Source organism: Capsicum annuum, chromosome 10 (genome assembly GCF_002878395.1).
Source record: "Capsicum annuum cultivar UCD-10X-F1 chromosome 10, UCD10Xv1.1, whole genome shotgun sequence".
In the NCBI taxonomy this organism is placed as follows: domain Eukaryota; kingdom Viridiplantae; phylum Streptophyta; class Magnoliopsida; order Solanales; family Solanaceae; genus Capsicum; species Capsicum annuum.
The window spans coordinates 7,178,033-7,186,252 of record NC_061120.1 but is presented as its reverse complement, the minus strand read 5'-3'; the positions used below and the strand labels follow the sequence as shown (position 1 = coordinate 7,186,252).

At 32.1% G+C, this 8,220-nt stretch overlaps 1 pseudogene; it reads right to left on the bottom strand.

Annotated features, from left to right (window-relative positions):
• Positions 1 to 5,448: 5,448 nt before the first annotated feature.
• Positions 5,449 to 6,969, bottom strand: LOC124888083 (annotated as a pseudogene).
• Between the last annotated feature and the right edge of the window lie 1,251 nt (positions 6,970 to 8,220).

Genomic DNA, 8,220 nt, shown 5'->3' with positions numbered 1-8,220 from the left:
TTCTACTAAAACATATTTAAAAGGTTTCTTAACATGCTTTCCTTCTATACAAACAGGACATTAAAAATATCATCAATATTTACTGCAAGAATTAATCTCATTTTTCTAGGTCTTTAATAAAAGTAATATAAATATGACCTAATCTATCATGCCATAAATTAATAGACTCAGCAATATAAGCAGAATTAGAAATAATTGCATTTTTTGTAATCTCTTGATCAATGTTCAGCACAAATAAACCCCCATTAAGGTATCCCTTCCCAACAAATTCTCCTTCATGAGAACTAATTATTTTATCAACTTCAAAAATAAGTTTAAGGCCTACTTTGTTGAGAAGTGCTCCAGAAATTAAGTTTCTACGGAGCGAGGGAACATACAGAACATTGTTCAAGGCTAATGTTTTTTCAGAAGTTAATTTAAGTAAAAAATTTCCTTTACTCATAACTCCATCTTTAGTAGAGTTACCCATGTAGATGCACTTTCCATCAGTGGATTCCTCAAAGTCATGAGATAATTTGTTGTGAGCGCAGAAATGTCTTAAAGCGCCTGTGTCCAACACCCAATCAGTCTTGTTAGCTACCAGATTTGCCTCGACAATTACTGCAGCAATTACTTCATCACCCTCTGTAAGATGAGCTTGGGTATCACCCTGTCCTCCCTATTTTGGCTTTTGTCCTTTTCTTAGACAACACTGGACAGTCCTACGGCCAAATTTTCCGTAGACAAAACAAGGCCCCTTTGATTTTTTAATTTGACTCTTTGGCTTGTTGAAATTAGTTTTCTTTTTCACTTGTTCCTTATTTTGAATATTCTTTTGTTTGACTTCGTACCTATCTTTTGCAATAGGACCAGAAGATTCCATAAGATTAGCTTTAGAAGAATTAAGAGAAAGAGCTTCTTCTTTTTTTCTTTGAGACGGTTTGCCTCCTCGATCCTCATGTGACTGATAAGGTCTAGGAGAGTTAAATTCTTTTTCTTATGTTTCAATCGATTTCTGTAATCACTGCAAGATGGTGAAAATTTTTCAAGCAGAACATTAGCCTGAAAAATCTCACATATCTTCATGCCCTTATTGAGTACATCAGCAATTAAATTTTCATACTCGTGGACTTGTTTCATGATGATTTATTGTCAATCATTTGAAATTTAATCCAATGTCCGACAACATATTTTTTCTTTCCTGCATCATCAGCACCATATTTCTTTTCTAAACTGTCCCATATTTCCTTAGCAGATTTGTAAGTAACAAATAAATCAAATAAATGATTAGTCATATAGTTCAACAAATGTCCTCTAACTGTTTTGTTATCTTTTTCAAATTTCATTTTAGCAACATCATCAATCACAACATTGTTAGATCCAGTAGTAATGTTAGAATTATCAGTAGGAGAATCATTAAACAAAACATAATCAACATTTAATTATTCCAAGAAAATCAAAATTTTTTGTGACCAATATTTAAAATTATTTTCGTCCAATAGCTCAAGTTTTGACAAATCAAGAAAAATTTTGTTCAAAGAAAGAGTCATTTATCAATATTGTACGTAACAAAAATCGCTTTCAAATTATTGGAAAAAGTACTACAATATTGATATGGAACTGAAATTAATAATTATAATAAGATAGTCACAAATGTTATGTCGTGGCAAGCCACTGCTTTGAAAGTGATTTCGACCCGACTCCGGTGCAAATCCTTCTAACCGATCACTCCCCAAGGTTCCACAGCTACTTCCAAACACGTGCACTCGTGGCTAAAAATTTGGAGGTTACTCAAAACTATTGCCCAAAAGTAAAGAACTTGGGAGGAAGATATTTTTCTTTTACTTTGTTGTTGTGTTTTTTGTTCTCAAATAGAGTGGTTTATTCAGGTGAGGAATAAAGGATGTTACAAGAGTGAGTTAATGGTGAATTGAATGAATTAACTCATCAAGAATTATCTCACCAAATGAATTCATCCGTTCAAGGAATGAATTAACTCATCAAGAATTATCTCATCAAATGAATTCATCCGTTCAAGGAGAATTGAAAACACACAGTTACAAAAGAAATAAGAAGTTATATATTTTCTCACAATGTATCTTGTAAATATTTTTTTATAACAATGTATTTGGACTTCTCTTTTTAGATAAGCTTAAAGAAGCTTTAGACTTTAACTTTGCATTCTAACCATTTATTAAAAATGCTTTCAGAGTCCAGAGTTGCGGTATTACTTCGTCCTTAGTTAATTTATTTAATTGACAATCAAACTTTCTCAATTTTCAAATTTCTCAAATAGTAATCAGCAATATCAATTTGCATAAAATTATCCTAATCCTCGTAGGTTCAATAATATTTTATACTATCTTTAATAAGCACGATATTTAGTTTTTATACATCAGTTTTGCGCTCGTCAAATCATGACTCCTTATAAAAAAAATGTATCATTAAAATCTTCTCATTAACGATAAATTGAAAATATAATAGTAGTTAAATTATTACAAACAATATAAAAAGTATCAAAGCAATTTTCAATAGTTCGATGGCATATTTAAGCCTTTTTTTCTTTATTTAATTGACAATCATACTTCCTTAATTATCAAATTTCTCAAATAGTAATCAATCATATCAATTAGCATAAAATTACCATGATTGATGTTGCGGCACTTTTCTATATATTGCTACATTTCAATATATTTGGTTGTGCGGTATAACTAAGGCTCAAGGATAAATCACAAGAACATTTTCAAAAGAACTTTCAGACATGTCTAGATCCTTCATTTTCGTGTTAAAGATGAAGAGGTTGGAAAGATAAAGGGTATATATACAACAAATGAATGGCAATACAAATATTAGTGTCTCTCATCTTTTTGTCTTCTTGTGGACTTTTAACAACTAGTATTTTGTATCACATATTTTCAATAGGGTAACTTGACTCATTCATATATTCTTTCTGAATCACACTTGCGTCCATTTGTGATTTTACTTAATCCTCAGTTAATTTATTTAATTGACAATTACATTTCCTTAACTATCGAATTTCTCAAATAGTAATCAGCAAAATCAATTCGTATAAAATTACTTTAATCCTCGTAGGTTCGACAATCTTTTATATTATATTTGATAAGCACGATCTTTAGTTTTTATACATCAATTTTGCGGTCAAATCATGAGTCATTATAAAAAATGTATCATGATATAAATCTTCTCATTAATGATAAATTGAAAATATAATAATAGTTAAATTGTTACAAAATATAACAAAATATCATAGCCACAATGCCCCTACTTTTTAAAAAAATAGGACACAATTCACCACTAATATGAGTAGCCATAATCCGATCTAAACCTCCAAACAACTCTCCTCCGATAAAAACCACCGGCAACGCCACTATTCGGCCATCTCTCCGATATCCATTGATGTTTTTATCGATATTTTCTAGCTCCATTACCACCTCATTTTTGTATTTTTTTCTCAATGTCATAAATAACGGGGTTCGCTCCTAGACAATGAAGTAAACACTTGATGACGTGACTCATGCAATAACCACGTTGTCCAAAAACTATAACGGAGTTTTTCATTATCATGATGTTGAAATTCGCTTTTGGATTATCACTACATTCACTCTTGAAAATTGAAACAGGAACTGTAACCTCCTAATCATATGTAATCAGCCTCATACTGTGCCCGACTGACGAGTTTGCCGTTTTTACATCAATTGTTGGATTTGTTGGAAAAAGATTCCATGATTTGTATGGAAGTGCTTCTTGCATAGTGGAAGAAAGGGAAAAAAAAGAAAAAAGAAAGATTGTAGCTATGATATATATATATATTCTTAGGAATGACTATGATTGTGTTGAGGAAATATTGGAAATTGAATATGTGTATATATTGAAGTAGGATCTTATAAAAGTCAAAGTATATATATATATATATATTCTTAGGAATGACTATGATTGTGTTGAGGAAATATTGGCAATTGAATATGTGTATATATTGAAGTAGGATCTTATAAAAGTAAGTGTATTTTTATATATGATGGACATCAAGTGGATTCTGTCATATAGCTAGAGTTAAGGCATATAGCTAGAGTTCAGGTAAATAGATAAAGTTTAATATTATATATGTCTCGAACCTAATCAAAATTGTCAGAAAGACTCTTGAACTAATTTTGATAAGTTAAGTTTTTCTCCAAATTTCATATTCGTATATCTGAAACTGATTTTGAAATTGCTAAACTTATCAAAATATTTAGAAACTCTGACCATGACTTAAATCGGTGTCTTTAAAATTGACAATTAGGACAATAATAATCATATAAAAATATGCTTAACTACGATTTGTTGACTCCAAAATTCAAGCTAAAATACTCAAAATATCAAATACAATTTGCCGGCACCAATCAAAGCATTTAGAACACAGATTCAACTATTCCAAATCCAAAGTGATATTCCAAGTATTCAAATTATAAGTTATTATCCAACTTAAAACATTAAATTGATTAAATCAATGTAGCTTTAAAGATACATCAAATAAATTCTTGAAAAATACAAAGTGTCACATTAATTAGAACGAAGGAATTAGTGATGTGTCATTTCTTTAAAACAAAATGATTTACCTAGAGGCAGTAGCATGTGTCGAGTTAGATCACCAATTGATACATAGGTGAATTCGTAACTCGATTCATTCACATATTTTTCTGAATCACACTCCCATCTATAGGTGCGATCTTACTTCGTCCTCGGTTAATTTATTAAATTGACAATCACACTTCCTTAATTATCGATTTCTCAAATAGTAATCAACAATATCAATTGGCATAAAATTACCATGATTGATGTTGAGACACTTGTATAAATATTGCTACTTTCCAATATATTTGACTACGCAGTATAACTAAGGCCCAATGATAAATCACAAAGAAAAATTTTTGAAAGAACTTTCAGATATGTCTAATCCCTTCATTTTCTTTAAAAGATGAAGAGGTTGGAAAGATAGAGGTATATATACAACAAATGAAAGACAATACAAATATTAGTGTCTCTCACCTTTTGTCTACTTGTGGATTTTTGACAACTAGGATTGTGTCTCACATATTTCCAAGAGGGTAACTCGACTCATTCATATATTCTTTCTTATCACTCTTGCGTTTAGAGTTGCGATCTTACTTCATTCTCAGTTAATTTATTTAATTGATAATCAAACTTCCTCAATTATCGAATTTCTCATATAGTAATCAGCAATAGCAATCAGCATAAAGTTAAGCATAAAGTTATCCCCAATCCTTGTAGGTTCGACAACCTTTTATTCTATTTTTGATAAGCACGGCCTTACTTTTTATACATTAATTTTGCGCTCGTTAAATCATGACTCATTATAAAAAAAATGTATCATAACATAAATCTCCTCATTAACGATAAATTAAAAATATAATATAGTAGTTCAATAATTACACAAGATTTAACAAAATATCATAGCCACAATGCCCCTACTTTTTTCAAAATTGGACACGATTCTCCACTAATATGAGTAGCCATAATCAATTCAATCCTCCAAACTGTTAGGGTTTTTGCCTTGATTTTCTTACTATATTTAAGTTTTATTTTTTCTTAGAAGGAAAATAAAAGTTACCATAATTACTTTTACTTTTCCTGAAAGAAAAAAATATAATTCTTTTCCATATTTGGCTAACCTCTTACTTGGAGGAAAGGTTTTGAACATTTATAAATAGAAAACCCTCTTCTCATACCATAACACAGTAGCATCCACAATATAGTCATTAAAGAGTCTTTATTTAGGGGGAGATTTCTCCCAATAGATTTAATGTTTTTGATATTAAACTTTATAATATGTAGGCCGATTGGCCAAAACATATAATAATTTAATGCTTTTAGTATTGTTTTCTTTGTCGTCTGAATTATCACCACGATAGTCTGCAACTAATAGCTTCCGCATGACGCCCTCTCGATTTCGAACCCAACAAGTGGTATTAGAGCTTACGGTTCAATGGTCCAATGGTGTGGTGAGACGAGATTAAACAGGTTCAAAGTGGTTTCAAAATCAAGCTGCAACAATTTGGGCAATAATGAAGATTTTCGTCAAACTACATGTGGAGAACAAGTTTCAACCATATTTTCAACACGCCTGCTGCTGCATCTTTAAAAATGAAAATAAAATATTACTTTTAAACTATTTTTTAACCATGATATTTTAAACCTTATTTATAACCATAGCAAGCAGCAGTTATGAAGATTATATCAAGAACGAAGTTCATGCACGTGATATGAAGAGAAGACGGATCAAGTGAAGAAAATCAAACCAAAAAGGGGAGATTTGTTAGGGTTTTTGCCCTGATTTTCTTACTATATTTAAGTTTTATTTTTTCTTAGAAGGAAAATAAAAGTTACCATAATTACTTTTACTTTTTCTGAAAGAAAAAAATATAATTCTTTTCCATATTTGTCTAACCTCTTTCTTAGAGGAAATGTTTTGAACATCTATAAATAGAAAACCTCCTTCTCATACCATAACACGGTAGCATCCACAATGTAGTCATTAAAGAGTCTTTATTTAGGGGGAGATTTCTCCTAATAGATTTAATGTTTTTGATATTAGATTTTATAATATGTAGGCCGATTGGCCAAAACATATAATAATTTAATGCTTTTAGTATTATTTTTTTTGTCGTCTGAATTATCACCACGATAGTCTGCAACTAATAGCTTCCGCATGGCGCCCTCTCGATTTCGAACCCAATACAAACAACGCTCTTCTGATAAAGATCACTGGCAACGCCCCTCTCTGACCATCTCTCCAATCTCCATCTATATTCTTATTGATATGTCCATCTTCATTACCATCTCATTTTCATATTTTTCTTCAGTGTCATAAATAACAAGGTTCACTCCTAGACATTGAAGTAAACACTTGATGACATGGCTCATGCAACAACCACGTTGTCCAAAAACTATAACAGAGTTTTTCATTATCATGTTGGTAAAGAGAAGCATTAGTTTATATTAATCATTAGTCGGGGTGGCATGGATTAGAACTCCTATCAAAGGTAAGAGATAATATAGAGTGAGTCAAGGCCACATCCTGGCCTTGTAGGTTAATTTTTAGACGTTTAACAATACGATTAAAGGACTTGCCAAGGAAATCATTTTTGGCTACATCTAAAGCAAAAAAAGGTACATGGTGCACCACAGTAGGCGTTGGAAAGAACTCCATTTTAGTCCTCTCCTTTTCTAGGCAATCGGCTACTGCATTCTACTCCCTCAGGATTTGCATCGGATTGCTTGCTCCCAACTCCTCCATTAATGTCTTGCACTCATGAGTGATGTTGGCATAGAGCATGTGGTTGTGATTAAGCATGTGAATAGCTACTGTAGAGTCTATTTCAATCTCAAAGGAGGCATTGTTGTGGGTTTTAGCTATCAAGAGTCCCCATCTAAGTGCTAGCCATTCAGCCATAGTAGGAGAGGTATGGGGGAGGTGCTGGTAATAGCCCTGTATCCATTACCCATTGGCATTTTTAAAAACCCCACCAATTTCCCCTGGTCCAGGGTTAGATTTTGTTGAGCCATCAGTATTGAGTTTTATGCCTCTTGAAGTGGGAGGATTCCACTTAATGCTGATGGATTCAGTGCTATGAAGAGTGGGATTTTAAGAGTGGTGGACATCATGGCATATTCAGTTGCAACAACGATGACTTGATCCACTTTTAAACCATTGTGATTGTTGTTAAAAAGGTTGTCATTCTTGCTTAACCAAATGCCCCACGGGTAAAAAGGGATAACAGTACCCCAGGTTAGCCAATTATTGAACTACTTAGTAGAAAGTTTTCCCCATATTTCATGCCAATTAGAGGCATTCATGTTTTTCCAGTTTTGGGGGGGTTATGCTTGTTATTGGAATGGATGTAGTTCCAAAAGGGAATGATATTGTTGTATTGGAAAAAGATATGGGTGATATTTTCAACATTATTATTGTAGTAATGACATTAGGAAGGGATGTTAATGCCAACATGGCTGAGATACCCATTGGTAGGAATTCTTTTGTAGGTGAGGAGCCAAAGAAAGGTTTTGATTTTGTTGGGTTCATTGGCTTTCCAGATTTTAGGGAAAATAGAATGCTCAGATTCGAGTTGGTTATTATTGTTAGTTGACTTTGCTAGCTGAGTGTACATGCTACTGGTTGTGAATTGGCCGATGTTAGAACAGTTTCAAATGATAGTGTCAGCT